Raw genomic sequence first — 25,057 nt, 5'->3', positions numbered from 1 at the left:
GAAATGAAAACAACAAAGAAATGGGTGTCAACTATTTTACAACAAAGAAATTAAAGAGTAAAAATTTCCAAAACGAGACACAGGAGTGATAACATACGATAATAGGACAAGTAGGTGGTACGTACGTGTGGGGGCCTATTCCACACACCTCGCTGCTGTAAACGGACACTACACCATGACTCAGACTCAAATTTGGATACGGCGAACAGACACGTCAGTGACCGGATGGACAGCCCATAATTTTGTGAAAAAAATAATAGTATGGGGCACGAGCGAGATTTGAACACGGAACGCCGGCCAGTGTGGCCGAGCGTTTCTAGGCGCTACATTCTGGAACCGCGCGACCGCTGTGGTCGCAGGTTCGAATCCTGCCTCGGGCATGGATGTGTGTGTGATGTCCTTAGGTTACTTAGGTTTAAGTAGTTCTAAGTTCTAGGGGACTGATGACCTCACCATTTAAGTCCCATAGTGCTCAGAGCCTTTTGAACCATTTTTTTGAACACTGATCCGTCACTCCGGAGTTCATCACCATTACCACAAAACCACGACGTCGCGACCTTCCAAACATACTCGATGTAACACATCTTGAGTTTTTACCAATCACTGTTTCTATCTTGCTGCTTCTTTCACATTTCATTCCAGCTTGTTCGTGTTTTCATATTTGGTCTGCTTTCAGTTTTTGACGGGCTATATTCTCACCTATCTTACCAATAAATCTGACGGGGTGCGATAGGAAGTTTTCCGTGTAAGGTGAGTCATGTCAAAAGGTTTCCGACTTGATTATGCCCCCACGACGGGAATTAACAGAGTCTGAACGCGGAATGGTTCAAGTGTTCGAACGTGTGTGAAATCTTATTGGACTTAACTGCTAAGGTCATCAGACCCTAAGCTTACACTACTTAACCTAAATTATCCTAAGGACAAACACACACAGCCGTGCCCGAGGGAGGACTCGAACCCCCGCCGGGACCAGCCGCACAGTCCATTACTGCAGCGCCCCAGACGGTGTAGTGTAACGACGTAAGTTTCTTATAAATGATTTTCTTTCGACATATGACCGTGTGCAGACTTCGTCACCTACGTCAGTTACAACCCACTTCAAAATTATTTATATTCCTTTTTAAATTGTCTCAGAATGGTTCTTGAACGAAACTGTAAAACATCATTTGAGTCGTATGCACAGGATTACGTCACTCGGGCCAACTGGTTTGCGTAAACTTTTTCAATTTTAGATGTCGTTTGTTTCTCCTCAGAAATTATATTCATACACGTTATCTGATTTAATCGATAATAGAACCACATTGAATAAACTTTTTGAGATTCAAAGTCGCGATGAACGCTGTCAAAATCCAATAATCTTGTCAAATATATTATTAATTCATTCACATAATTCTTCATAAATAAATCCTCGGAACACGTATTTCAACTTTAGTAGCATCCACTAGTTTATTATCTTCCTACATACAGACGTGAACCTGAGCCTTGACAAGACAAAACTAAGATTTTCAATTAGATTAAACTTCCTATAATATCATTGTTGTACAAAACATTACAAATTCTCAATTATTTAATTTTTAGAAGCACAACGCAACAACTCGGTTTCAGGATCTTCTGTTGCTCTTTGGCTGTCGACCCGCGACATATAGTGGCCAGCAATTTTCTCTCCAGTCCCGGCAACGAAGATGCTGTTTCCGTTCGTTGCGCCGCCCTCTCCGTACATGAAACATAAAAAAAATACAAAACTTTAGACACTTCACAATCATTACAAATATTACAAAAATACATAAACAAAACTAAATTAAACTTATATTCACCTGCAAACTGGGCTGACACTGGTGGATGGGTGACGCTTCAATTTCGTCCCACTACAACCGCTCGGCTAATCCCGCGCGGCGCGGAATGGTATTTAGAGCTAGTCGCATGGGTCATTCCATTTCGGACATCGCTAGGAAATTCGATAGTCCGAGATACACAGTGTCAAGAGCATGTCAAGAAAACCAAATTACAGGCATTGCCTCTCACCACGGACAACGCACTGGCTGGCGGCCTTAACTACCGAGAGAGCGCCGTCTGCCTAAAGTTGTCAGTGCCAACAGACAAGCAGTACTGCTTGAAATAGCCACAGAAAACAATGTGGGAAGTACGGTGAACGTGTCTGCTGGAACAGTGCAACGAAATTTGGCTTTAATAGGTTATGGCACCAGACGACTGACGCGAGGGGGTTTGCTAGCAGCACGACATCGCCTGCAGCGACTCTCCTGGGCTCGAGACCGTATCGGTTGGACTCTAGAAGACTGAAAAACCGTGGCCTGGCCAGATGACTCCCAGTTCAGTTGGTAAGAGCTGATGGTAGGGTTGAGTGTGGCCCAGACCCCGCGAACCCATGGACCAAAGTTGTCAACAGGAGACTGAAGAAGCTGCTAGTGGCTCCATAATGGTGTGGGCTGGTCCAACAGAACCCTTCATTGACTGGAAATCGGTATTTTCGGTTACTTGGAGATCATCTACAGCTATTCATGGAACTCATCCCAAAGAACAATGGAATTTTTGTGAATGACAATGCTTCATTTCACCAGGCCACAATTGTTCGTGACTGGTTTGAGAAACATTCTGGACATCTGGAGCAAATGATTTGGCCACCCACATCGCCCAACATGAATACCATCCAACATTTATGGGACGCAATCGAGAGATCAGTTCGTGCACAAAATCCTGCACCGGCAACACATTCGCAATTATGGACGGTTATGGAGTTAGTGTGGGTCAGTATTTCTGCAGAGGAATTCCAACGACTTATTGAGGACATTCCACGTCGAGTTGCTGCACTAAGCCGGGGAAAACGAGATCCGACACGTTATTAGGTGTCCCATGACGTTTGCCACCTCAGTCTACAAAGGAGATTCGGGTTTAACGTCCAGTTCATCAGAGATGAGCACCAGCTCAGATTGAGGAAGGATGTGGAAGTCTATCAGCCATGTCCTTTCAAAACAAACACCCCAGAATTCGCTTTAAGCAGCTTACAAAAATAATTGAAAATGTAACTCTGAGCGACGGCACGAGGAATTGAACGGTCGTCCTCCCCAATTCCGATGGAATGTTTGTCACTACTCCATCTCGCTTGTTCATTAACTTCACTTCCAAGCACTTCTTCGTGGTGCATTACAGTGCTAGTTTTTCAAAGAAAAGCTGTTAATACCTAGGGGGAGGGTTCTCTAGTTAACGACAGCGACTTCCAAATTTGTCAAATGACAGATATAAATTTTTCCACGGAGAATTTTAGACGTTTTGAAAAACGGTTTTAAATTTTTCGAAGTATTCTTTATTTTATGAGGTGGATGATTTGATTATACCAAGCTAAGGAACACTGCACAATTTCGGAAAGAAGAGTTTTAGCTATAGAAAATCTTCTTGGCTCTTCGAATATGACTTTCTAATTCTTCAGAGTTCAGTTACTGTTTCTTCAAAAAAGAGTTTCTAATACTTTAACTATGAATTACAGGTTATTTGAAGATTAGTTACTCGCTCTTTGAATATCAGTTTCTCAGTGTTCTTAAGAAGAGTTTTTGAAGTTTTTCAACGTACGTTATTTGCTCAATACCATTAAATGTCCGACAGGTAGCAAAACAGGCTTTAAATCTAAGCCGGCCGGAGTGGCCGAGCGGTTCTAGGCGCTACAGTCTGGCGCCGCGCGACGGCTACGGTCGCAGGATCGAATCCTGCCTCGGGCATGGATGTGTGTGATGTCCTTAGGTTAGTTAGGTTTAAGTAGTTCTTAGTTCTAGGGGACTGATGACCTCAGAAGTTAAGTCCCATAGCGCTCAGAGCCATTTTTTTAAATCTAGGCTAAAGTCATATCTCCTGACTAATCCTTCTATGGCATGCAGGAATCTGAATTTAAAAACTGGTAGCGAAAAAAAATTAAAAATATTATCAACCATAGTACAAATCTTCGATGCGATAGGAAGACGTATTCCTTTATACCAGCTCCCTTCATGAAATGACAGAACATACGTTGTATACATGGCAAGACGTTTCTCAAAGCAACAGTCGCAGGCTGTTTACTTCAAAGTCACGACGAATACGAAAGTGAACTGGTCCACGTGTGAGTCTCGCCTCACAGTGACGTTGATGATAGACATAATTTCCGAATGGAAAACAAGGTTAACCGTTTGGTATCCGTAATGTGGTGGGCACTTCTACAATGTTTGGTAAGCAAGGGACAAGTGCCTCATGGTGTGACAGTTTCCGTCTGAATATCTCTCTCTCCCTCCCTCTCTCTCTCTCTCTCTCTCTCTCTCTCTCTCTCTCTCTCTCTCTATCTGACACGCTTAGCGACGTTACGGATGTAGTGCGTGTGCTATAGAGCACTCCCCCAGGTTTCCGGTGCTTTATGGGTCAAACAACTACGCTGTAAATTGCGCATCGAACATAAAAAACCGGGAGAAATATGCGCTATCAGCTTTACGCCACCGTGAACGCTCGCGCGCGCCCGGATATACGGTTATCTGGCCTGTTTTCAAATGCACGTCACCCGCCGTGAAAATAACAATCGCGTTATGTCCCGCTTTTGATGTAGCCGCAAAAAAAAAGAAAAAAAAACAGCGCTTTGCTGTCAACAGCAAGGAAATTGAATTTCTTATTAATGCGGATAATTACGGAAAAATCTAATCAGCTAAATGCCACTTGCAACTACGTGTCCCGCGTGGGTTTGTTTGTTGTATTTTTGTCTCTCTCTCTCTTTCCCGCCCCCCCCCCCCTCCACCCCTTCCCCCAACTAGTCTGTCGCGCTCCGAAATCAGTCGATAAACGCAGTCGGTACGAGCGCTCATACAGTATTTATCGCGGCCTGCATCCACTGTTGCCGGCTGTGGCGGCAATTTATTCCGGTCCCGGAACTTAAATGAGAGGAACTAATTGGAAAGTCAGCTGGTCGCTAAAATAGTCCTCCGTGGCATCTATATATTCCACCTGGTTTCTTCTTTAAATTCGTGCCCGCGTTTTGTCGCAGACGGCGGCCTTGATGCTTCCATTTGAGTTTCGCAGTGCCATATGGCACTTGGTTGACACTCTGTTGACACACTCCGCAGTAACATAAACCATTCAGACTTTTAATTACATATGGCTCGCAGTATGGTTCATAACAACCAAAATATGTCGATACACAATGTCTCAACAGATACGAAATTGAAACTGGGTTGAAGACTTAATAGTTCGATTGCAGTTACTGAATAGTAAGTTGGCACGAACTTCATAGACAAAATTTTTGATGTTTGTCAGGGATAGTGACTGAATATTTCGATTAAGGGACCAGTTGTCTTCGGTAGCTCGTTATATTGTAATTGCGTTTCATTTATTCCGTACCTCCTCGCCAATTTTATCATTTTAGCTGCACTGCACTGAAAATACCAAAATGATCTAAGAGTGATGCATCACCCCGATGTGTGGTGCAAGTAAGTTGCTGCTATTGATGTTTGCATGCGTCAAATACTATTCTCCATGCATACTTTGACTACATATCGGGGTGCTAAATGTCTAGCATGAGATAATAAATAAAATCTACGCACGACTACAGTGAGAGATGATGTACAGGATTTCTTCAAAGTGGCTGGTTTGTTCCTTATAATACTACTTCAGCTCTTGTAACTGTCAATTTTGAATTTTTTTTCTCAGAAATCAAAGAAACCTATAGTGTCATGTCAGTGCACAGACAAAATCTAACAAACATTACTGTACATCAGATATGTTACACTCTTCAGGGAACAATATTATACAGAATTGTTAAGGCTTTCGTGGCCACTTGTTGACAAACTGTCTATTGGCTTCTGACTCAAGTTCTTCGGCCGATGTTCGCCTGATGATTCTACTGGCGTTTTGACAGCGCGAGTGGCTGGCATTGTCAAAGCTTCACCCTCCATTTCTGGTGGAATGTGTCGAGCTCGCGGCCGCAGACTAGATGTACCTAGCGCGCCAACGTCCGAGGGCTCCTCCGACTTGTAAACCTAAGGTGTGTTACAGATACGTCGATGATTGTTTCGTTGTGTGGACCCATGGTGAAGAAACAGCTCGGGGACTTCAAAAACGGTTCAAATGGCTCTAATGACTCTGGGACTTAACATCTGAGGTCATCAGTCCCCTAGACTTAAACCTAACTAACCTACGGACGTCACAAACATCAGTGCCTGAGGCAGGATTCGAACCTGCGACTGTAGCACGCTTACGGACTGAAGAGCCTAGAACCGCTCGGCCACAGCGGCCGGCTTGGTGACTTTTTATGACACGTGAACAGCCTCCATGCCAACATAAAATTTACTATGGAAGTAGAAAAGGACAAAAAACTACCATTTCTAGATGTTCTGGTCACAAGGGATGGCAAAAACTGACACACACGGACCGGTGCCTGCACATACTATCAAACCACCACCCGAGCCAGAAGAGAGGCGTGATTAATACGCTCGTAAAGTGAGCAGGACGAATATGTCAGTCGCAGCACCTCAGACGCGAAATGCAACACCTGGAAAGTGTTCTGTGGAGCGATGGGTGCTGCACAAGTTATATTCGACGTGTAACACAGCCAAACACTTGGCGAAGTGACAAATCAGAAAAAGAAATGTCGGGTACGGGCTTTCTACCATAAATTCCCAGAGTTACGGACAGAATCGGCCGTATATTGCGCAGACACGGCGTAAAGACGGTTTTCAAACCGGCAAAGATGATCAAAGAGTGTCTTAGATCGGCAAAGGAGAAAAGGCACCCACTTGCAATGTCGGGAATATACCGCATACCATGCACATTCGGAAACGTATATGTTGGAGTGACTGGACGAGCAATCAACACCAGGATCAAAGAACATAAGCGACATTGCAGGTTGGAACAGTGGAGAAATCGGCCGTAGCAGAGCACTCGCTGAGCTAGACCGACCACGTAATAAAATTCTCCGGCAGGGAAGTTGTGGCCGTAGAGAAGCACAATCAGACCTGCTTCTTCAGAGAAGCTTTAGAAATACAAAAACATGAGAACAGCTTCAACAAGAAAGAGGAAAGCCCTAAAGTAAACGGTGGCTTCCCGTACTGCAGCGAACGACCGTCGCAGGTAGCAAGAGGAGAACCGCACCGGAAATGACCGCGGAGAAGCCCTGGAACGTTGGCGCGCCAGGTACATATAGTCTGCGCCCGCGAGCTCAATCCCACCGCCCACCACCAAGGCACGTACTCCCTCCCCCTCAGGGAGCGGAGACGAGTCAGACTGCCCCCTCGTCATCGACGAATCCCGCGAGACCACCTCCGCAGACACTACCGTGCCCCAAACATCAGGCACCGATGGCGATGGTTTCCAGAAAGCGCGGAAAACCGCCCGCTTACCCGTCACTCAGCAGGCGAGAGGCATTGCTTCCACAAGCAATAAGTTCCTGCCGCTGTCCGACGAAGACGAAGCGGTACCCGCGAGTGGACCCGCAAGTGGTGATGGACCCGCGAGTGGTGATGCGCCACAACCCACACACGCACAAAGGCACAGACTCCCCCCCATAATCGCTGAATTCAGCAACAACTACGAGGAGCTTCACTCCCTCGTCAGTAACTGCTTAGGCGAGAAGCAGTTTACTGCTAAGTCCGCCGGAGGGGACAAAATCAAACTTATGTTCAGAGAGCTGGACGATTACACTGCTGTGAAGGCCCTGCTCTCCGAACATAAAGTCCCCCACTACACCTTCCCCACAGCCAAGCAACGGCTGATGAAGCTGGTAATAAGGGACTTACCCCGCAAAGTTGGCACTGACGCTATTAAGAAGGACCTGCAGAGGCAGGGCTTCGAAGTAAATAGCGTCACCCACATGAGGGAAGTATACAGTGGTAATAAATGGCCACTGTATCAAGCCAATTTACCAGACACCCCTCAAAACAGGCAGAAACACATCACACACGTCCTGTCAGTGCCTGTCACAGTCGAACCACTACGCAGGAAAAGTGGCAACGTGCAGTGCTACAACTGCCAAGGATTAGGGCACGTTGCCAAGCACTGCGACATGCCAACTCGGTGCATGAAATGCGCAGAGGGGCACCCCACATCCGAGTGCTCCTTAGAGAGAGGCGATCCCAAAAGCAAGTGCGCCCTATGCGGCGAATCTGGACACGGCGCCTTCTACCAAGGCTGCCGTGTACAAAAAGAGTACCGCCTACGCGCACAAGGCACCAAGCCCCCCGCCACACAGAAAACCAACCGTGGCGGCGGTCCTACGAACTCGAGAGCGCCGGCCAATCCACCTACGCACTCGAGAGCGCCGACCAATCCACATACGCGACCAACTACTACCCGTTCGAGACCGCGAGGTAGCGCAAGCTACGCGACCGTGGCAGGCACTGACAGGAGTCAACAAACGACTCCCACAATACACCTAGCCCAGCAGCCGATCCCCGCTAACGGAGAAACGTCCAGGGAAGCCTCCTCCCCTCAAACTCGTAAGTCCAGTCTGCAGCCAGTAGCGGCAGCTGAGTGCTCGTCACAAGGCCCTCAGCCCAGCACTTCTGAAGAGAGTGCAAATGCCCTACGGCCGTCAGGAGTTGTGGAGCAAACGTTAGGCCTCCTAACGCAACTGCTCCACGAAATCAGGCAACAGAACGCCCAAATTCTAACCGCCATCAATTTGGTGTTCCAAGGGTCGCATAACAATGCGACTACAGCAGAGAAATCCTCCCCCAAGTGATGGATAGACGACCCCACATTCAAGGACTCAGAATGTGCGTCTTCAACGCAAACGGTATCGTCGGACAAAACAACGAGTTCCGCGAGTTCCTACGCGACGAAAACATAGACGTATGTATGGTGGCCGAGACACACCTAAAACCGGGTGTAAGGGTGTCGGTACCCAACTACAACTGCTATAGGACCGACCGGCCCACCGCTGGAGGCGGGGTAGCAACATACGTCAAACGCGGAATCCCCCATCATCAGGTCCACCCACCAGCAACTAGGCAAATAGAAACAGTGGCAATAGAGATTGCCACTGTCACAGGGCCCCTCACTGTCGTTGCAGCATATCGCCCTCCCTCCTACACTCTGGAAGAGGACGACATAGCAGCCCTAGGACAAATCAGAGGAAAACTCTTCATTGGCGGCGACCTGAACGCCAAGCACGCAGACTGGCACTCGCGAAACTCCAACAGAGCTGGTCGTCAACTGCAACGACTCGCGCGCACCCACCACTTTCACATATGGGGTCCAGAGGAGCCCACCCACTTCCCCAGAAACGGGGGAAGGGCGGACGTCCTCGACATAGCGCTCACCAAAAGAATCACGGGATTTGTGACCGCGCAATCGGTTAACCGAATGTCTTCCGATCACAATCCCGTGATTCTCGAGGTCGACATAGGAGACTGGGTACCTCTCCAGCAACAACACACCTCTTACAAGCGCACTAACTGGGAGCAATTCAAAGTTGACGTAACTTCAGCAATTGCCCAGGCCCCGCCACCAACTGCAGATTCTGCAGAATAGGCGCTTAAAGATCTCACCAGCACGATCCTGCAAGCAGCAAAGGAGGCCACACCACGGCCACCGGACGGCCCTCCCCCAGTTAAGCAACTCCCGCCGCACCTGCTTGCACAAATTAGAAACAAAAATAGGATCGCCAAAGAGTGGAAGCTCACAAAGAAGCCCGTAACTAGGAGGCTACTGAACCGCCTACAAAGAGAGCTCAAGGTCGCACTCACTGAGCACCGCAACCAGCAATGGTCGGCGCGGCTTTCAGCTCTCCGCGTGGACGACAATAGCCTCTGGCAGGCGACCAAACAGATAACCAAAAGACGCGCCAGACTGCCACCTCTGAACGGCGAGCGCGGACTGGTATTTAGCACCACAGATAAGGCAAATGCACCAGCAGATGCCTTTGAAAAACAGTTCCGCTCCGCAGAGGCGCAGGACAGGGTCCACGAAGCCGTTGTTCGACGTCAGCTCGCCACATTCCTCGCGGCGGACGACGCCGATGACGACGAAGAAAACACACCGCTCTTCACACCCGACGACGTGAACAGAGTAATCAGGTCCCTACCCAACAAAAGAGCCCCTGGCCACGACCAGCTCAACAACGTAGTAGTGAAACACCTCCCACCCCCTGCCGTAGCCCACATCGCAAATATCTTTAATGAGATCACGCGTTCCCGCAAGTTTCCAAGGTGCTGGAAACACGCAGAAGTCGTCGCGATCGCGAAACCCGGTAAAGACCCGGTTATCCCGCAGAACCACCGACCTATCAGCCTTTTGCCAACCCTTAGCAAAATCTACGAACGCCTGCTACTTATTCCCATTCTCGACCACGTCAGAATACAACAAATCCTGCCTGACTTTCAGTTCGGTTTCCGGCAGGAACACTCCGCGCCCCAGCAACTAATGAGGGTCGTTCAAGCAGCTACTGAAAGCTTCAATCGCAAAAGTTACTGCGGGGTAGTGCTACTTGACGTAGCCGCTGCCTTTGACTCTGTCTGGCACACCGGGCTTCTCTACAAGCTATTCTCCCAAGGCTTCCCAGGTCCGATAGTGAAGCTACTCGCGAGCTATCTCTCCCAAAGGACTTTCTCCGTTAGGATCGAGTCGTCGCTTTCAACAAAACGGCGCATCAGGGCAGGCGTGCCCCAGGGGTCGGTACTGGGCCCGGTACTGTACAACCTGTACACTGCCGACCTCCCGACCGTACCGCTGGTGCACACTGCCCAGTACGCCGACGACACAGCGTTCTTCACGCGCAACCCGAACAGAGACAGGGTTACGCGAAGATTGCAAACAGCGCTGGACGAGACCGGCCGCTGGGCTAAAAAGTGGCGCATCACTCTCAATGAAACAAAAACCCAAGCCATTATGATCACCCGGAAACTGGGCAAGCGGGCTCCCGCCCGTCAGCCGCTACTGCTTAAGCTGAACGGCCAAGAACTCCCATGGCGACGAACCGCCAGGTACCTTGGAGTCACCCTCGACACCAGGCTCACCTGGAGGGCTCACATCGAGGGCTTGCGCCGCAAAGCTAGTGGTAGGATGCAAATGTTGTATCCTATCCTAAACACCCGAAGCACCCTAGCGGCTGACATAGCAGTCAGAACCTACTGCTCACTGATACGACCACTAATGGAGTACGCTTGCCCTGTCTGGGGATACGCGGCGCACTGGCACCTCCGCAAACTTCAGTCAGTACAAAACCGCGCGCTCAAAAGGGCACTACACCTTCCCTTCCGCTTCCCCACTGCTGACCTACATGAAGCGGCTGGAATACAAACGCTCCACGAGCGCTTCATAGAACTGGCCGAAAGTTTTTACGAAAACACGGCCAGATCTGACAACAGACTAATCAAATACTTGGGACAGTACGACACAACACTGGACAGACACAGACGACCAAAAAGTATGCTAACTAACTAACACAGCCTAAAAGGCAGCACAGTAACACCAAACACACTCCACCATAACATGACATACATGACAGCAAAGACAAACCACACATAAAGCATAGAGGAGGAAATGTCCCAGAGGACAACACCCTCCACCACACATGCTCTCCTCGAAAGAGAGGATAGCACAAATGCAGTAGTCGAGCTCGGCTCCAGTTCCCTACTGGCAATGGAGGGTGAAGCTTTGACAATGCCAGCCACTCGTGCTGGCAAAACGTCAGAAGCCACATCAGGCCAACTTCGGCCGAAGAACCCGAGACACAAGCCAACGAAGAATGATACATTCGATGGATATCATTAGCAACTATTTCGCCGGCCGGTGTGGCCGAGCGGTTCTAGGCGCTTCAGTCTGGAACCGCGAGACCGCTACGGTCGCAGGTTCGAACCCTGCCTCGGGCATGGATGTGTGTGATGTCCTTAGGTTAGTTAGGTTTAAGTAGTTCTAAGTTCTTGGGGACTGATGACCTCAGATGTTCCATAGTGCTCAGAGCCATTTGAACCATTTTTGATATAGGTCTATAACAGTGTGGATCTGTCCTACGGGCATGCGGCGTGGTTGGTTAGAAATGTGGCGTAAATGTTTGATCACTGTCTTTTGTCGTTCTGATCACTACAAAAGTTTCACGTACCTCAGTACGGTGTCTGATCACCAGCCCGTTTCTCTGCATACGTAGATACTGTCCAGACGATGTTAAAAGCTGCGTTTAAGAAAAACACTTACGTTTACAAAGTCCGCGTAAACTCTGGTAGCAAGCTGTCATGTAATATCTTATAACAAATTTCGGGTGGAGGGTGATTGCTTCATGTCTTTAGAAAAATGGCAAATTGCTGCAACGATATCTTTTTCTTGGGCTCAATATTAAACACTTGCCATTAGCCCGTATTTAATTAACGAATAATATCACTGTCCTCACCTCACAGTTCATGCAATCCAGATTAGATACAAGGCAGCCAGAAATATACGGAAGTCCGACCAGAATAATTACGCGATTTCACAATTATTACTCTGCACATTCGGTCGTTTTGTTTAGCGGATGTCTATTAACAGAAATAGCTCGCCAAGTATTCCATAGACGAATATGAAACATGCCACGCGGCATTTTGGAAAGGCTGAAAGTTCACACGCGTGTATCTCTCTAACAAATCACTTAACCAAGCTCCAATTTTCACAATCTGTCCGTAAGTGCAACTGTTTTCACGGCAATACAATTCGGACGCGAGAAACCAATAACTTATTCATTTTACTCATAATGTTGATGGACACATCCAACATGACCTGCGCGTCCGATAGCTAGCCGGTGACTGCTGAATGCTGCTCCTTCCTCAGCCTATAACTAACTGGCAGTGCGTGGGAACTGCTGAACTCTGATTTGTTGTTCAAAATGACCAGCCAATCAAAACAATCCTTGAGAGTTCCTTCTCGGGCTAAATCTGTCTTATACCAACATTCAGAGACGCATTTACGTCTCTTCAACATGCAAATATTAACAAAATGTTTAGCAAAACCAAACGAAAAGAATACTTATCTTGAAATAACTATAGCTCTTTAAACGGCTAATCTGGCTGCATCCTTACAAAAGCAAGTACCCTTAGACATAAATCATTATGAAGGTGGGGAAATTACATTTATCATTGCAACTACCTTGCTAACATTTTCCCATACTACAGTTACGTAATGGTTAACCTGAGTTAATATTGAATCTTTACGTATGTCCCACATATACACTCTCATTCTCATTTATTCACACAACAAAACAAATAGTTATTAAATAAATATTAATGCTTTCTGTGTTCTATGTTACGAAAATGAAAAATAGTTAACGTTTTTAACTATAAAAAATCTAAATAAGTTGTTCTGCGATTTAGTGAACTTCAGCAATAATTCCAAATGATACTAAAACACAAACTGGTATCAATCCTGACTGACTTTAATTTTACAGCTGTCAGTTTTTGGTGTTTTAGGTAATTATCTCTAAATCTGAAAGTATCTCAGCTAGATAGCTGAGATTTTAAGACAATCTTCCTTTTAATTGATTTTTAACCAAATTGAATAATATTTAATACTGTTTATTTACATTCTTCGGTGCTTGAATATTCTGCACTGGAATTGACGCAGGTACCGCTTGCCACGGCTAGGTTAGCGACAGGTGCGAATACTCACGCTAAGATACAAGCGGCTGTTTCTGTCACCGCCAACGGCTCCGAAGCTACGAGCCGTTCTGCAGAGTAGTTTCCTGCGATAGTGCTGTTACGTATTGACTCGCGATGTTACAGGCCTTTCTTAAAAAAAGGAATGACCCGTGCTTTTTTCCAGTCGTTAGGTACCTTTCGTTGCTCAAGCGATCTGCGATAAATTATTGCTAGGAGGGGAGCAGATTCTTTCGCATAATCTTTAAAGAATTTTATAGGTATCTCATCTGGTCCTCACATTTTTCCACTTTTAATGAAATTTCATTAAAAAGAAAAAGAAAATAATCATAATCATAATCAACTACAGTTACCTTTTCTTTAAATATTTTTTTTTTTTTTTTTTGGTTAATTTACCCTTCTTTCCTTCTGTACGTACGAACTTTGTTGTAGAACCTCTTATTTACGTGTGGTAATAAAATTTCATTTACACAGAATTAAGTACATTTAAAGTTACGTGAATTCATGTTAACTGATTAAGAATATTTAGTTGAGAATTAAATCCTTTATATAATTCGGCCTTGGCACACATTTTCTAAATGCAGTGTTTTTTTTTTTTTAATATTTACTGAATTCTTTCCCGGCGTTTGCTATGGAACACAAGACTGACTCTATTAGCAGAGCCGGCCGAAGTGGCCGTGCGGTTAAAGGCGCTGCAGTCTGGAACCGCAAGACCGCTACGGTCGCAGGTTCGAATCCTGCCTCGGGCATGGATGTTTGTGATGTCCTTAGGTTAGTTAGGTTTAACTAGTTCTAAGTTCTAGGGGACTAATGACCTCAGCAGTTGAGTCCCATAGTGCTCAGAGCCATTTGAACCATTTCTATTAGCAGAAAATGGTTAAATATTTCCTAGCCGACGTTTAGTTATCACTGATAAAACACACTCCACTATACATTTAAGTTATTTGAAAGAACCAAAATTGTTAAATTTCAACGTTAGCTATCCGCCTATGAATGCACAAATTTGAAACTAGTAATAAATTCCGTCAGTCTCAGGATCGCTGTAAAAGAAAAACATTTTCTTAATTCACTGCTAATTTTTATCTGCTCCCGATTTACGGGTTTGGTTAATTTTTCCCAGCGGAACAATTTTTAAATGTGCCGCCGCTGCAAATCGTTCGGTCGCGGCACAGCCCAGCAACACCGCTAAAAATGCTGAAAATTCTTTAAAGAAGTATTATAGATGACATGGGCAAGCTAATTTACATTAATAATACACACTTTTGATAAATTATAATGCATTTAGACCACAACAATAATTCAACTTACATTAGTTCGTAATTTCTCCTCCAATGGCGGCTAAATCTAGATACAAACAAAAGAAGTCTACCCATTCATAAAATGCTACGTCACAGGTTCCTCTCACTTTCAGCTCTACAGGGAGACGACAAAGAATACACACTACGTGGTGCTTTTATATTACTGCTGACCATTAACATCTCTTTGTAATCTTACAACATTATTTTCCTCTGTGGCTGAATTTTACATTTTTGCTATCGCAGATATTGACACATTTCACGATTACATTATGAGTATAGAAATATTACCATCCTAAATACATCGAGAATATTACTACAGGAAATATTGAAATAATAACGAATGTCCTTTACACAAAATTAAATAATAATTTTTTGTTAAATAATTGCAGTATATACAAATTGCTTCATAGCGGCGTATATGGTACAATTAAATTTTAGTTTATTAATAGTGTTAGTTTGCCAGGGAACGTTACACACTACTCAGCGATTGTAGCTGTTTTTCAGTTCCGCGATTGGTTATCTCAATATCTGCCATTTTGACGTTCGTACGACAATTGAAAGGAAGGGCAGTGTTACGATCTTTCGTGGTGAAACATCTTCGGAAGACCAAATTCAGTATTTCGGCCTTCTCTGTGCTATCTTCCGTTTCGGTGCCGGTGTGGTCGCTGAGAGAATGAATAGACGATTTTGACCCACTTACACTGATTTTACGTCAGACCAAGATCTCTCAGGGTGTCTACTCAGGTCGGTTGACAATGCCTCACTTTCAAAATCACTGAACGCTTCTCTGATTGCTCTACTTACGCTTTCACTGTGACAGGATCATTTTAGCTAAGTTGCGTATCGGGCACAGTCTTTCCAGCCATCCACATTTGTTAAGTGATGAACCTCCACCACTTTGTACTCACTGCGCTCAACCTTTGACGGTCCGCCATTTTATGACGGAATGCCTTTTTTTTACCGTTCACGTTCTCGTTCGTATTTGTCGTCTGATTTATCGGCCGTTTTACTTTTTATCCGAAGTAGCAATATGGCGAAGGTCATTTAATTCTTATGTTCTGGAACTCCGTTTCTCAATGGCATATTTTAAAGACTTTAGTCCACGTCCCTGTGTTTTGCTGTCTTCTCTTCCGTCGATTGGGATTAACGTGAAGTCGTTTTCAACTCCACCTTTGTCTTCGTGTTCCTCAGTTACGTCGTGTGCGCATATGACCTTTCTTGTTTTTGCACCCTGAAACAAAAAAAGGAACTAAAGTAAACTCCGAACAGACACTGGAAGGCCCAACGGTATCGACCGACCGCCATGTCATCCTCAGCCCACAGGCGTCACTGGATGCGGATATGGAGGGGCACGTGGTCAGCACACCGTTCTCCCGTTCATATGTCAGCTTACGACACCGGAGCCGCTACTTCTCAACCAAGTAGCTCCTCAGTTTGCCTCACAAGGGCTGAGTGCACCCCGCTTGCCAACAGCGCTCGGCAGACCGAATGGTCACCCATCTGAGTGCTAGCCCAGCCCGACAGACGTTAACTCTGGTGGTGTGCCGAGAACCAGTGTTGCCACTGCGGGAAAAAAAGAAAAGAAGAAAAAACAGGAGTCTAACTGAAACACACAAATGTTAAACAGATTGCACTGGTTTTCGCAGTACCCCATTTGAATAAACCCAACATGTAGAGTAGGCAAATTTTCCCTAGTCGCAGTATTTATTGCTCAGTATACATGAAATGCATTTGGAAAACATAACACTGTTTACATATTACATCGACTATTTTGACCAACGCGTCCACTTCATTTCATCACTTTATTTGGCACCAGAACGTTTGCGATCGGTATTGTTGAATAGCTTGCACTTTCATACCATAAAAGTATTAACTAACGTGAAGTATAATACCAAATGTGGAAATTTTTCAACAAGACAGAACAACAATAATTCTTCGACAAATGAATGTGATAAGCTGAGGCGGGTGTAGCACCCAAAATCGTCAATTCAGTAATAGCAAATAAAGTAGTTTACCTGAAACACATCAAGAAAGATAAAAAATGTGATTAAAGATCGAGTATTACTAATGATAATTACCTTCATCTAGAAGCTGTAGTCACAAACACACCATCTCTAAATGCCTGTCAATGTGTGTTACATACAGGATGACACAAAAGTACCGATTCCCATTCATTTAACAGACGTTTAATACAGGGAACATATGTGCATAACACAAGGACGATTGTGAGCTGCCAACGTAATTTAGAAGCAGGTATCCTCGAAGTAGGGAAGGAACTTGAATCACTTAATAAGAGCAAGGCCTCCGGTCCAGACAAAATACCAGTTAGGTTTGTTTCAGAGTGTGCTCATAAAATAGCTCCATACTCAGCGATCATATAAAACCGCGCGCTTGATGAAAGATGCGTACCTAAACACCGGAACGTCGCACAGGTCACACTAAAACTCAGTTGAGCAAACAGAAGTAATTCGCTCAATTACAGACCCTAAGCACTGACTCTATTTTCAGCTGGATTTTGGGTCATATGCTGTGTTCGGATATTAAGAATTACTTAAAAGAAAACGATTTGTTGACAGACGAACGGCTCATATTCACAAAAGTATCGTTCTTGTGCAACACAACTATCCCTTCATTCGCACTAAGTTCAAATGGTTCTGAGCACTATGGGACTCAACATCTGAGGACCGAGCGGGGTGGCGCAGTGGTTAGACACTGGACTCGCATTCGGGAGGACGACGGTTCAATCCCGCGTCCGGCCATCCTGATTTAGGTTTTCCATGATTTCCCTAAATCACTCCAGGCAAATGCCGGGATGGTTCCTCTGAAAGGGCACGGCCGACTTCCTTCCCAATCCTTCCCTAATCCGATGCGACCGATGACCACGCTGTCTGGTCTCCTTCCCCAAACCAACCAACCAACCAACCAACCAACCAACATCTGAGGTCATCAGTCCCCTGGAACTTAGAACTACTTAAACCTAATGAACCTAAGGACATCACACGCATCCATGCCCGAGGCAGGATTCGAACCTGCGACCGAAGCGGTCGAACAATTCCAGACTGAAGCGCCTAGAACCGCTCGGCCACACCGGCCGGCTCGCACTAAGTGATGAGTGCTGTCGACACTGGATTTCAAACTGACTACGTATTTCTAGATTTATGCAGGGTGGTCCCGAATTCATGGTACAAACTTTAATGGTAGGTGCAGGACATTGTAACAAGGATATATTGTATAGGAATGTATAGTCCCAGGTGACGCGGTGAGGCGTAAACAGGGGAAATAACGGCCGAAAGGAAAACGAAAGATTTTATTGAAATCGTTGTTGACAAGTGTCATGTTTACAGTAAGTGTTCAAAATTGCGTCCACCATGAGCGATACATGCTTGACAGCGTCGGTGCAGCGATTGGCGTACACGTTCAAAGATGCCTGGTATTTCACGCACACCTGCAGCAGCTACAGATATGCGAGCAACGAGATCCTCATCTGAGTCAACTGGAGTCTCATAAACAAGACTCTTAAGATGTCCCCATAAAAAGTAATCGAGGCAAGAGAAATCAGGAGATCGGGGTGGCCAAGGGACTGGTCCACCACGCCCAATCCATCTAGCACCAAACGTGGCATTCAGGTAATTCCGTACAGCAGTGCTGAAGTGTGCTGGCGCTCCATCGTGCTGAAACCACATGCGGTTACGAATGGCGAGCGGAACATCTTGCAGCAGTTCTGGTAACACTTCTTGCAGAAAAATAAGATAGCTGTCGCCACAGAGTCGCGTGGGTAGTAAGTATGGCCCAATCAAAAAGTCGTTCACAATACCAGCCCACACATTAATACCGAAACGTTGTTGATACGCATGTGGACGCGTTGCATGTGGATTATCTGTTGCCCACACATGGGAATTGTGCGCATTAAAGACACCCTCGCGTGAAAATGTCGCTTCATCTGTAAATAGCACATGACCTACGAAATCCGGCTGCAACGCACATTGCTGCAACAACCACTGGCAGAAGTTCACGCGAAGAGGATAATCTGCCGGATTCAATGCTTGTACTTTTTGAAAATGGAAGGGGTGTAAGCGATTTTCATTTAACACTCTGCATACAGTCTGATGACTCACATGTACGTCACGCGCAACAGTTCTTGTGCTTGACTCGGGTCTATCAGCCACTATGTTCAAGATGCGTTCTTCCAGTCTTGGAGTGCGTACAGCTCTTAATCGACCAGCGTCATGTCTGTTGACGTCGAACGTACCTGTTTCACAAAGTTGACGATGTAACCGTTGAAAAATTCTACGATCCGGCATTCGTCGATTAGGATACTCCGCGCGATACATTCGTAACGCAGCTCTGGCGTTACCATTTGCACGGCCGTACATGTAATGCATGTCTGCTTTTTCTGCATACGTAAAGTCACCCATCGTCTACGGCAGCACAATTGTGAATGGCGCTTGTCCCTACTGCGATACATCATGTTCATCTACTGCCCTCTACCGGCAGTGACACCAACCGATCACTCCATTTCTCTTTCCCCTGTTTACGCCTCACCGCGTCACCTGCGACTATACATTCCTATACAATAAATCCTTGTTACAATGTCCTGTACCTACCATTAAAGTTTGTACCATGAATTCGGGACCACCCTGTAGAAGGCTTCGGATACCAAACCTCACAAACGTTTTCTAATGAAATTTCGCGCCTGTGGAGTATCGTCTCGGTTATGCGGGTGGATTCGTAACTTGCTGTCAGAGAGGTCACAGTTCGTAGTAACTGACAGGAAGTCATCGAGTAAAACGGACTGGATTTCTGGCGTTCCCCAAGATAGCCTTACAGGTGCTCTGCTGTTTCCGTTTTTTTTTAAACGATTTAGGAGGCAGGTGATTGTTTACAGTTAATATTATCATTTACCGTCTAGGAAATTCGTCAGAACATCAAAAGGAGTTGCAAAACGATTTAGAAAAGATATGTGTATAGTGCGAAAAAGTGGCAGTTGACTCGAAATGATGAAAAGTGTGAGGTCATCCACATGATTGCTAAAAGTAATCCGTTAAATTTCCATTACATGATAAACCTCACGAATCAAACGATTGACAATTCTACTACATCGTTAGAGATTACAATTACGAATGATTTAAATTGAGAAGATGACATAGATAATGTTGTGGAGTAAGCAAATCAAACACGGGATTTTATTGGGAGCACACTTAGAAGATGGAACAGGTCCACTAAACAGACTACCAATAACGCTTGTCGGTCGGCTTCTGGAGTACTGATGTACATTAGGAGATCTGTATTAGATAGGATTGACGGAGAACGTCAGCCAAGTCCAAGGAAGGGCAGCTCGTTTTGTATTATCGTGAAACACGGGAGTGTGTGCCACGGATATGGCTACATGAACTGGGGCGGCAGGATTCTCTCATGAAATTGCAATCACTAACTTCTTCCTTAGAGAGTGAATCTACGCTGAAGAGCCAAAGAAACTGGTAGACGTGACTAATATTGTCTAGAGCCCCAGCGAGCACGCGGAGAAGTGCCGCAACACGAGATGCTATGGACTCGACTAATGTCTGAAATAGTGCAGGAGGTAACTGACACCATGAATCCTGCAGGGCTGTCCATAAATCCGTAGGAGTGCGGATGGATGGAGATCTCTTCTGAACAGCTCGTTGCAAGGTGTTCCAGATATGCTCAATATTGTTCATATCTGGTGAGTTTGGTGGCCAGCGGAAGTGTTCAAACTCATAAGAATGTTCGTAGAGCCACTCCGTTGCAATTTTGGTAGTGCGGGGTGTCGCATTGTCCTGATGGAATTGCCAGAGTCCTGTCGAAATGCAAAGTAGACATGGATGGATGCAGGTGATCAGACAGGATGCTTACGTACGCGCCATATGTCAGAGACGTATCTAGACGTATCAGGGTTCCCATATCATGCCAACTGCACATGCCCTACACCATTACAATGTCTCCACCAGCTTTAACAGTCCCTTGCTGACCTGCATGGCTTCAAAAGTGCTACATTAATCTACACCTTTCTAGATGGCATTTATTATTATTATTATTGTGTTCCGCGGTACAGCAGTGGAAGCGAAATATGACACACGAACATACTTAAAACAAAAAGATAATTCACAAAAAAGTTTATTCCTAAACAAAATGTTTGGACTGACCAGACGGGACGATGAGAAAAAATAAGATTAAAAGCATCACATAGACTTGTATAGTACTTAGTTGACATAGCATACAGCAGTTCTTTAGAAATTGAAAAATATCACGTACCCGCGTTTTATGTTTCAATATGTCCTAAAAATGTTGAAGTAAATGAAAAACGAGTATGCTCCTGACACAGACAACCACCACTTGATTAACGTAAATACGTCGTACAAAATTTTCAAACTGACCACCGTTTTCAATATCACGTACGATCCGTAGTTCTACACTCAAGTTCCTTCGTTTGGTACTGTCTTTCTGCCCTACGTTTCGGTCAAATTGTTTCTCCGCACCCTCTACGTATATTATTTAAAGGGGAAAGATTTTTAGCAAAAACTTCGAGAAGTTCTTGTCCGATTTACTCCAGATATCCTCACGGTACTGTAATGAATTTTGGGTACTTCTTAAATACATAGTGTGATTTAGCTGCCCTTATCTGTGGGTTTTATACATCCTGCAACGCCTTCAGAAACCACACGCTAGATTTTTCATACTCTCTCGCTCACTACGCACAAACTAAACTGATGAGCGAAAGAAACTGGTACACCTGCCTTCTATCGTGTAGGACCCCTCTGAGCAAGCAGAAGAGCCGCAACACGACGTGGCATGGACTCTACTAATGTCGGAAATAGTGCTGCAGTGAATTGAAACCATGAATGCTGCAGGGCTGTCCACAAATCCGTAAGAGTATGACGGGGTGGAGATCTCTTCTGAACGGCACGTTGCAAAGCATTCCAGATGTGCTCAATAATGTTCATGTCTGGTGAATTTACTATCCGGCGGAAACCTTTAAACTCAGAAGAGTGTTCCTGGAGCCAGTCTGTAGCAGTTCAGGACGTGTGGGCTGTCTTTGTCCAGCTGGAATTGCCTAAGTCCGTCGGAATGCACAATGGGCATGTATGGATGCAGCTGATCGGACACGATGCTTACGTACCTGTCACCTGTCAGAATTGTATCTATACTTCTGAGGGGTCCCACATCACTCCAACTGCACACGCCTCACTCCATTACAGAGCCTTCACCAGCTTGAACAGTCCCCTGCTATCATGCAGGGTTCATGGATTAATGAGGTTGTCTACATACCCGTACACGTCCATCCGCTCGATACAATTTGAAACGAGATTCTTCCGACCAGGCAACATGTTTCCAGTCATCAACAGTCCAATGTCTGTATTGACGGGCCGAGGCGTGGCGTAAAGCTTTGTGTCGTACGGTCATCGCGGGTACAGGAGTGGGCTTTCGGCTCCGAAAGTCCACTCGATGTTTCGTTGAATGGTTCACACACTGGCACTTGTTGATGGCCCAGTATTGAAATCTGGAGCAATTTGTGGAAGGGTTGCACTTCTGTCACGTTGAACAATTCTCTTCAGTCCTCGTTGGTCCCGTTATTCCCGGGTCTTTTTCCGACCGCAGCGATGTCGGGAGTTTGGTGTTTTACCGTATTCCTGATGCCTCCACTAGACTCGTGAAACGGTAGTACGACAAAATCCCCACTTCATCGCTACGTCCGAGATGCTGTGTCCCATCACCCGAGCGCCGACTATAACACCACGTTCGAACTCAATTAAATCTTGATAATTTGCCATTGTAGCAGTAGCCGAACTAACAACTGCGCCAGGCACCTGTTGTCTTACATGGGCGTTGCCGACCGCAGCGCCGTTTTCTGCCTGTTTGTACTTGAATACGCATGCCTGTGCCAGTTTCTTGAGCGCTTCATTATACACTCCTGGAAATGGAAAAAAGAACACATTGAAACCGGTGTGTCAGACCCACCATACTTGCTCCGGACACTGCGAGAGGGCTGTACAAGCAACGATCACACGCACGGCACAGCGGACACACCAGGAACCGCGGTGTTGGCCGTCGAATGGCTCTAGCTGCGCAGCATTTGTGCACCGCCGCCGTCAGTGTCAGCCAGTTTGTCGTGGCATACGGAGCTCCATCGCAGTCTTTAACACTGGTAGCATGCCGCGACAGCGTGGACGTGAACCGTATGTGCAGTTGACGGACTTTGAGCGAGGGCGTATAGTGGGCATGCGGGAGGCCGGGTGGACGTACCGCCGAATTGCTCAACACGTGGGGCGTGAGGTCTCCACAGTACATCGATGTTGTCGCCAGTGGTCGGCGGAAGGTGCACGTGCCCGTCGACCTGGGACCGGACCGCAGCGACGCACGGATGCACGCCAAGACCGTAGGATCCTACGCAGTGCCGTAGGGGACCGCACCGCCACTTCCCAGCAAATTAGGGACACTGTTGCTCCTGGGGTATCGGCGAGGACCATTCGCAACCGTCTCCATGAAGCTGGGCTACGGTCCCGCACACCGTTAGGCCGTCTTCCGCTCACGCCCCAACATCGTGCAGCCCGCCTCCAGTGGTGTCGCGACAGGCGTGAATGGAGGGACGAATGGAGACGTGTCGTCTTCAGCGATGAGAGTCGCTTCTGCCTTGGTGCCAATGATGGTCGTATGCGTGTTTGGCGCCGTGCAGGTGAGCGCCACAATCAGGACTGCATACGACCGAGGCACACAGGGCCAACACCCGGCATCATGGTGTGGGGAGCGATCTCCTACACTGGCCATACACCACTGGTGATCGTCGAGGGGACACTGAATAGTGCACGGTACATCCAAACCGTCATCGAACCCATCGTTCTACCATTCCTAGACCGGCAAGGGAACTTGCTGTTCCAACAGGACAATGCACGTCCGCATGTATCCCGTGCCACCCAACGTGCTCTAGAAGGTGTAAGTCAACTACCCTGGCCAGCAGGATCTCCGGATCTGCCCCCCATTGAGCATGTTTGGGACTGGATGAAGCGTCGTCTCACGCGGTCTGCACGTCCAGCACGAACGCTGGTCCAACTGAGGCGCCAGGTGGGAATGGCATGGCAAGCCGTTCCACAGGACTACATCCAGCATCTCTACGATCGTCTCCATGGGAGAATAGCAGCCTGCATTGCTGCGAAAGGTGGATATACACTGTACTAGTGCCGACATTGTGCATGCTCTGTTGCCTGTGTCTATGTGCCTGTGGTTCTGTCAGTGTGATCATGTGATGTATCTGACCCCAGGAATGTGTCAATAAAGTTTCCCCTTCCTGGGACAATGAATTCACGTTGTTCTTATTTCAATTTCCAGGAGTGTATTTTGTTGTCACCCGCGTACATGGGGAGAAACGAACATAGTTATAAAATACGAGAATTCAGAGCTCTTACAGAAAGATTTAGATGCTTTTTTGAAGAGGAGTGATAGGTAGTGTGAAAATGGTTCGATGAACCCACTGCTAGCCACTTCAGTGTGAACTGCAGAGTAGTGATGATGTAAATTCAGATGAGACCTTAGATCTCATTTATGTTCAACGTAGCCACGTAGTACATTAACGTGAAGAGACTGTCTTTGCGCTGTTGTCTGGAACAAGTTCGATAGTTCATCAGGAGTGTTGTTATTAACTGTTTCCACGATACTATAATGTATTTGACATACGGTACTTGTTTTAACCTTACACGCAAGAGAGTTGATGTAACACAACGCGATGCACCTTCGCACGATCTACCGTCCAGATAGCTTCTAACAGTGAGAAGTGAGATAAAAGTTGAGAGGAGCTCCAATCTGCTGACAAACGGCGGGATTCAGAATTGCCTCATGTTTCGATTGAGACTCCAGAAAAAAAAACAACCCTTGCACTGCAGAAAAGAACGGTCGATTAATTTTAAACTTAGTCATCCGTAATCATACGCTCACTTTCGGGGTGTTTCCAGTTCTTGCACCTCATGAAGACTGACTGTAGCCCATATCCGGCAGTTACGACGCTTCACAACACGACAGGTGTGGAAAGTGGCCTTCTCTGTGCAGACGAGGGTATCTAACAGGATGTCATTTTCCTCGGCCACCGAAAGGACAGCAGAAATTCCCAGACAGGTAGCGTAATGTTTCTCGATCGGATGATCCATTACCTGGACGCCATACGCAGTCTTCTTCAGC

Source organism: Schistocerca americana, chromosome 10, assembly GCF_021461395.2.
Source record: "Schistocerca americana isolate TAMUIC-IGC-003095 chromosome 10, iqSchAmer2.1, whole genome shotgun sequence".
Taxonomy (NCBI): Eukaryota; Metazoa; Arthropoda; class Insecta; order Orthoptera; family Acrididae; genus Schistocerca; species Schistocerca americana.
This window is presented reverse-complemented; position numbering follows the sequence as displayed.